We start from the raw sequence: 8192 nt of genomic DNA on the forward strand, positions 1-8192 counted from the left end.
TTCACAATACGATGCAAATTTTTTCGGGTAATTAAGGTACAGAAGAACTGATGACTTACTCCCTACAATCGAGCTTGGCAAGGGTACATTGAACCCTTTGGTTGAACAAGACAATGAAGGCGCAGATTTAGAAGAAGATGCAGCCGAAGAAGAAGGGGTAGCAGGTGTAGCTGATGGATTAGAGTCAGAACATGATCTGTAACACCCCATATCCATAACCCACACTGGAGTAGAATACGAGGCATTACCTAACTCGATCTCATGCACCCAAATGTTTGCAAGTCACCCAGACTCGGTCCAATTTAAAACTTTTTCAATTTCTACTTTAAACTACTTGTTATGAGCCTAGAGCCCCAAATCGACCATTGAAAACTGTTCGGGATCAACCAGGGTCCTTCAACAATCTATAAAAAAATTGACTTTGAAACAAGGCACACTCCCCTATGGAAGGGTAACACGCCCGTGTGGCCATTTCGACATGGTCATGTGATGGCGCGTGTGACTCACACAGCCTAAGCAATATAGGGACACGCCCCTGTCCTCCACTCGTGTGGAAATAATTTTAAATGTACACCTACAGGGGTTTCACATGGCCAGGCACACGCCCGTGTGCCTGGCCCGTGTCCTTTACACGGCTATGACACGCCCGTGTCCTAGCCCATGTGCAAAAACATGGACATTCTGTTTTTGACATCTGCATCCCCAAAATGTCAGATGGCCAAGGCACACGCCCGTGTGCTAGGCCGTGTCCATCACACGGCTGAGACACATGGTTGTGTCTCTGGCCGTGTGTTTATTATCATGCATACTGACTTGAAATCTTTACGTACAGGGCACACACGGCCGGACCACACGCCCATAGGGTAGACCGTGTGTAACACACAGTCTAGACACACTCCCGTGTGTCTACCTGTGTGGACCATATAAGGCTATTTACCTAGCCTATTTGCCACCCTTACTTACACAACCTGCATGGTAACAACCGCATTCAAGATAAGACTATTCCGAGTAAGCCAATCAACCACAATATACAACATTCCATTTGTGCATTTTACTTATCTATGAAAATAACATCTTTGTATATAAATCAAAATAAATATTAACCATCATTCAAGGCTTAATACAAAATGAAGGGTTCTCAACCCAAGCCAACACATTTGGCTAGTTTTCAATGGCACAAAAATAGCAAAGTCTAAGACCTATACATGCCATATTCAAAAATATAAATCAAATTATACCGAAAGCTTTGATTGATAGTGTGATCGATATCTCTGACTTCTGTTGATCCTTGAGCTAGATAGGTGGCACTATAAGAAAATGGAAAATGAGAGGGAGTAAGCATAAAGCTTAGTAAGTTCCACATAATTAATTATACAACATAACTTTGCCATTCATCAACAAGTATCATAATACACAAGTGGCATAAGCAAAACTTACTCATCAAAACTCAATACACCTCATATAGCATATATTGAGCTTACATTTCATACATACCAAATAGGTACTTGTGTCACTCACAACGATGTTATACTTTCCTTGTTAACTTGAAATCATATTTTTACCATTGAACTATTTGGAACATTATCGAGTACTCATTTAGCCTCAAACATGGGTGCAGGTGCTGATGCTATGTCCCAGACATGGTCTTACACAAGCTCTAGCATATCTGTGTCGATGCCATGTCCCATACATGGTCTTACACTGACACTTTCGTAGTCAATGCATGTCCCAGACATGTCTTACACTGGCTTACGTCTCGAGGTCGATGCATGTCCCAGACATGTCTTACACTAGCACTCATCTCAATGCCGATGCCATGTCCCAGACATGGTCTTACATTGGCTCTCATAGTGTGGCCAATGCATGTCCCAGACATGTCTTACACTAGCTCACAATAGCCCATATGCTATGGCATGAATATTCGATTTATTTCCTAGGTTCAAACAAGAACACTACTATCTCTATTTTTGTCTTGCTTTCTCAATTCCAAAACCAAGCAATTCATGCTATATTAAGTTCAAGTACAATTCAACACCTACATTCATATTGTAGTTGTACTATTTACACACAACTTACCTCGGATTACAAAATGTGGCAACTAGTCGATTTAGTCGATTTGCTTGGCTTTCCCCCAGTTTAGGTTTGGACTCGATATTTCTTGATCTATAATAGGAAAATGCACTTATTTAGTCAATAATTAAAATTAGGCATTCGAAAATTCATATTTTTAGTAAAATGACTATATTGCCCCTAGACTTTGACAAAATGACCATTTTACCCCTAGGCTCGAAAATTGATTTTTATCAATTTTCTTCGCATCTTAAGCCTAGCCGAACCCTTTTTACACTTATAGCAACTCCAAATTCTCACTATTTCACATATTTAACATCTATTTTACAACTTGTGCAAAATGGCCTTTTTAGGTGTTTTCATGCTAACTTTTTTCACAAAAGTTGTTTATAAGACACCTAAGACTCATTTTCTTCCATAAAACTCAGTAAAAATTACAAATCCTTTCATGGAAAAACCCTACACTCTTAATCATTTTGCAAAATAGCACCCTCATTTGAAAGTTCATACTTCAAGGGTCCCAAAAGTACAAAAATATTCAAGAAAAGCCATTAAAATCACTTACTTGTGAAGACTTAAAGTTGTTGAAATTTTTGAAGCTCAAAGCCCCCCAAAAATGGTTGAAAAATTGGTGGAGAAGAAATGGGAAATTGGATGATATCATCTTTCTTTTATTTATTTCTATTTTAGTCAAATTAGCCACCAAACCCACCAAACTTGGATTTTTTTACCAAATTACCTCCTATGGCTGGCCATACACAATCTTAGGGTCTAATTGCCCTTTAAAGATCCCCAATTTAGGTTCTCTAGCTATTTGGCACTTTTAGCTATCGAAATAGGACTTTTGCATTTTAAGCGATTTGTTTTCTCAATTGAGCTCACGAACATCAAAATTAACTCACCAAATTTTCCATGCATTCATATAATCATGCTATAACATCAAAATAACTATAAAATAATTTACTCAACTCTGGATTTGTGGCCCCGAGACCACTATTCTGACTAGGCCCTAAATCGGGCTGTTACATTTCTCCCCATTAGGGATTTTCGTCCCTAAAAATCTTACCGGCGAATAAGTTTGGGTACTGATCTATCATAGTCTCCTCGAGTTCCTATGTGGCTTCCTCGACTCCATGTCTATGCCACAAAATTTCACGAGTGCAATACTCTTATTTCTTAACTGTTTGACTTTCCGAGCCAAAATCTTGACCGGCTCTTCGCCATAAGTCATGTTCGGATAAATCTCAACCTCTATTGGCGCAATTACACGCGAAGGGTCTGATCTATAGTGGCATAGCATGGATACATGAAACACTTCGTGAATCTTTTCCAACTCCAGTAGCAAAGCCAATCGATAGGCGACCAGTCCTACTCTCTCGATAACCTCATAAGGTCCTATGAAATGAGGACTCAACTTGCCTCTTCTACCAAATCTAAGGACTTTCTTCCACGGGGATACATTTAAAAACACCTTTTTGCCAACTTGAAACTCAATTTCTTTTCGTTTTTTAATCTGCGTAGGATTTCTATATATCTGAGGTGCCCTTCAACCAGTCACTAATCACTTTAACTCTCTCTTCTGTCTCTTTTATTAAATTGACCCCGTGAGTCTGATTCTCTCTGAGCTCAGTCCAATATAAGGGCGTTCGACACTTTCGCCCATACAAAGCCTAATAAGGTGCCATTTTCAGACTTGTCTAATAACTGTTGTTGTAGGCAAATTCAATCAATGGTAAGTACCTTTCCCAACTGCCTTGAAACTTAAGAATACAACACTGCAACATTTTTTCTAAAATCTGAATCACTCTTTCCGACTGGCCGTCAGTTTGTGGGTGAAATGTCGTGCTAAAACTCAACTTTGTTCCCAATGCCTCTTGTAATTTTTTCCAAAACCACAAGGTAAATCTCGGGTTTCTATCCTAAATAATTGACAAAGGAACTCCATGTAGCCTCACAATCTTAGAAACGTACAAGTTAGCCAATGTTTCAAGGGAGTAGTAGGTACGCACTGGTATAAAATGTGCTGGCTTTGTTAACCTATCCATAATAACCCAAACAACATCCTTTTTCTTCAGGGTTACCGGCAAGCCCGTCACAAAATCCGTGGTAATCCGATCCCACTTCAACTCTGGAACTGTTATAGGCTGATGTAGACCTGAAGGTACTTGGTGTTCAGCCTTCACTTGTTGACACACAAGAAACTTGGAAACAAACTCCGAAATATCTCTTTTCATCCCCGAACACCAATACATTTTCTTTAGGAAATTATACATTTTTACAATGCCCAAGTGGACGAACAAACAACCATTATGTGCCTCTCATGAAATCTTCTGAATAAGCTCATTGCCATTGGGTACACAAACTCTATTTTTGAACATTAAACATCCATCAACACCAATACGAAACTCAGATTCATTATTCATCTCACACTGAGTCTTTTTAGCTTGCAACTCCTTATCATCTTTTTGAGCCTCACAGATCTCTTCTAGAAATGTCCGTCTAGCTCTCAACTTTACTAGAACTGAACCATCATCTAATAAAGCCAGTTGGGCATCCATTGCTCTCAACGCAAATAATGATTTTCTACTCAAGGCATCAGCGACCACGTTCGCCTTACCCAGGTGATAGTCAATCACCAACTCGTAATCCTTTATTAGCTTTAACCATCATCGTTGTCACAGATTCAACTCATTTTGAGTCATAAAATATTTGAAACTTTTGTTAACGGTAAATATTCGGCATTTCTCACCATACAAATGGTGTCTCCAAATCTTCAATGCAAACACGATGGCGGTCAACTCTAGATCATGTGTCGGGTAATTTTTCTCATGTGGCTTTAACTGTCTTGAAGCATAGGCTATAACCTTGCCTTCTTGCATAAGCACGCACCCCAAACCATTCAAGGAGGCGTTGCTATATATCACAAACTCCTTGCCAGACTCTGGTTGCACTAGCACTAAGGTCTTGACCAGTAAAGTCTTTAATTGCTTGAAACTCTGTTTGCACTTTTCTGTCCATTTCAACTTAACATCTTTTTGCAATAGTCGTGTATCAGGGTAGCTATCACAGAGAATCCATTTACAGACCGCCTCTAGTATCCGACCAAACCCAAAAAACGTCGGACCTCTGTCACATTCTTCGGTGGTTTCCATTCAACAATAGTCGAGATTTTGCTTAAGTCAACTCTAATCCTGTCACCCGACACAATATGTCCTAAAAATCCAACCTCCTTAAGCGAGAATTCGTTCTTACTAAACTTGGTGTACAATTGTTTGTCTCTCAGGTCTGTAATACAGTCCTCAAATACTTTGCGTGCTCACTCTCATCACCCAAGTAAATTAGTATGTCGTCGATAAAGACCACCACAAATTTATCCAAATACGGTCGAAAAATGCAATTCATCAAATCTATAAACACCGCCAGGGCATTTTTCAAGCCAAAGGACATGACGAGGAACTCATAATGTCCGTATCTTGTCCGAAACGTAGTCTTCGGTACATCTTATTCTTTTACCCTTAACTGGTAGTATCCTGACCTCAGGTCAATCTTGGAAAATATAGTGGCTCCCTTTAACTGATCAAATAGGTCATCGATTGATAAACCGTAATTTATACATATTTTTACCCCATGTTTAACGCATTTTATGGATGATTTTCCATTAGAATTGGTGAATTCGATGCTCCTAATACTTTAATTTCATGTTTTATACTTAGGAGAGCATAGGAGAGCGAAAAGAATAAGAAACGGGCCAAAAAAGAGAAAATGGACCAAAGTATGAACTTAACACGGCCTAGACTTCCTCACACGAGTATAGCACACGCCCGTGTCATTCTAACAGGCTCGAACATGGCCTGAAGTAATCGCACACGGGCGTGTCATAGGGCGTGTCCCTGCCGAGCCCAAGTTAAGTCCAATCTAGAAAAGGCCCTCCAAAGCCTATAAATACACCCTAGAAGAGGAGAAAAGAGGAGACGAAGAATAGGGGGTAAGGAATTACTCCAAGAAAGCCGATTGATCCATCTCAAAAGCCGATTGATCCATCTCAGAAGTCGGATTCATCATCAAGACTGAAGATCTCTCCTCAATTCCCCTTCAGGAGTTTTGGGTTTTCTTTATGTTTTGTATTCTTTATTTTTCTGAGATGTTTTCTTATTTAGTTATGAACTAAATCCCCTAAATACCTAAGGGGCTTATTTAGTTATGAACTAAATCCCCTAAATACCTAAAGGGAATGAAACCTAAGATGAATCTTGTTATTATTTTCTAAATTGTATGATAAATATTTAACTTGTTCTTAATTATGTGTTCTTAATTCTTGTATTGATTCAAGATAAGCTCGTATTCGAAGGAGGAATAGACCCTGTCTAAGAGTACATTTATCATAATTAAGCGGAGTTGATTGCACGCCTAGACATAGGGTGACAAGATTTTGCCAGATTAGGGTGAAACCTAATAAGGGGATCCATAGATCGAGTTAATGCAACCCTAGAGTGTTAATTAGAGAAAAGTCTTGGGTATTCAATCTAGGGATTAGACGTTATTAGTCTTGAATAGGGATAATAACATAACTTAGAGATCTCTACGAAACAAGTTGAATGAATAAATCGTTCGATTCGGAGCCAGAATAACAAGTAAAGTCTAGGTGGATTTTTCCTTAGGTATTGTCTTAAGTCAATCAATTTTTCCGAAAAGCAGTTCCCCAATTCTTTTCTCTGTGAGTTCTTAGTTTAGATAATTAGTTAATTAAAACAAAACCCCATTATTCTTAGGCCAGATAATAAAAAGACAATCATTACCAGTACTTTTAGTTCCTTTGGGTTCGACAATCCGGTCTTGCTAAAACTATACTACTGTTCAATAGGTACACTTGCCTACATCACGATAATAGTTAGTTTCAAGAACGATTAATTATAAATATTTAAAACCTATCACGAAATAATGCGATCAAGTTTTTGGCGCCGTTGCCGGGGAACTAAGATATTAGGAACGCTTAATTTTTATTACTTTAGCCATTTATTTTTCTTGCAATTTAATTTAATTTTATTATTGTTTATTAACTTACTTTTTCCTTCTCTTCGCTGGCTTTTTTATAGTTTCTGACTAGAAGAAACCCGTCGGGACCATTACTTTTCGATGAAGAAATCAATCGTACAGTTCGTAGAAATCAAAGAGAAATAAGGTGTAGCTTAAGATACATGGAGAACGAGCAAGAAGAAAATACTCAACCCCCAACCTAAGAGATGGCTGAAAACCAAGGCAATCAGCTACCTCCTGCAATTGCAGCTAATCAAAATCCTGCTCCATGCATTATGTATGATTATGCTAAACCATCTTTAACAGGAACTTAATCTAGCATAGTTAGACCTGTTGTAGCTGCAAATATTTTTGAATTAAAACCTAACACTATTCAGATGATACAGCAATTTGTTCAGTTTGATGGTTTGCAGGATGAAGATCCCAACGCTCACTTAGCAAACTTTCTGGAATTTTACAATACATTTAAAATTTATGGCGTTTCTGATGATGTCATTTTCTTCAGTTGTTTCCCTTTTATTGAGGAACAAAGCTAAACAGTGGTTGAACTCGTTACCACGAGGGCCAATTACTACTTGGGAACAAATGACCGAAAAAATTTTACTAAAATATTTTCCACTGGCTAAAACAGCTAAATTACGAAATGATATCTCTTCTTTTGTGTAGATGGATTTAGAAACACTAAACGATGCATGGGAGAGATACAAGGACCTTTTGAGAAGGTGCCCTCACCATGGGTTACCACTTTGGCTCCAAGTACAAACATTCCACAATGGTCTGAATCCTTCGACTCGGCAAATGATTCACGTAGCGGCGGGCGGAACCATCAATAATAAAACACTGAAAGATGCCTATAAGTTTATAGAAGAGATGTCACTGAATAACTATCAGTGGCAAGTCATGAGGACAAAGCCAACAAAAATAGCCAGCGTTTGTAACGTCGATTCGGTCACCATACTTTCTAATCAGGTAGAACTCTTAAATAAAAAGATTGATGGTTTTCTTAATTCTTCACAGGTTCACTCAATAATGCAGTACGAAGCAAGTAGCGGTGGAACAAACCATTCGGAATACCAACCTTATGGCCA

General features: G+C 38.6%; 1 non-coding gene across 1 annotated transcript; it reads right to left on the reverse strand.

Annotated features, from left to right (window-relative positions):
• Window positions 1-7737: 7737 nt before the first annotated feature.
• Window positions 7738-7844, reverse strand: LOC121230054 (small nucleolar RNA R71). The gene has a single exon (XR_005928005.1). It is a non-coding gene; the product is annotated as a small nucleolar RNA R71 (small nucleolar RNA).
• Between the last annotated feature and the right edge of the window lie 348 nt (window positions 7845-8192).

Source organism: Gossypium hirsutum, chromosome A05 (genome assembly GCF_007990345.1).
Source record: "Gossypium hirsutum isolate 1008001.06 chromosome A05, Gossypium_hirsutum_v2.1, whole genome shotgun sequence".
Classification (NCBI taxonomy): domain Eukaryota; kingdom Viridiplantae; phylum Streptophyta; class Magnoliopsida; order Malvales; family Malvaceae; genus Gossypium; species Gossypium hirsutum.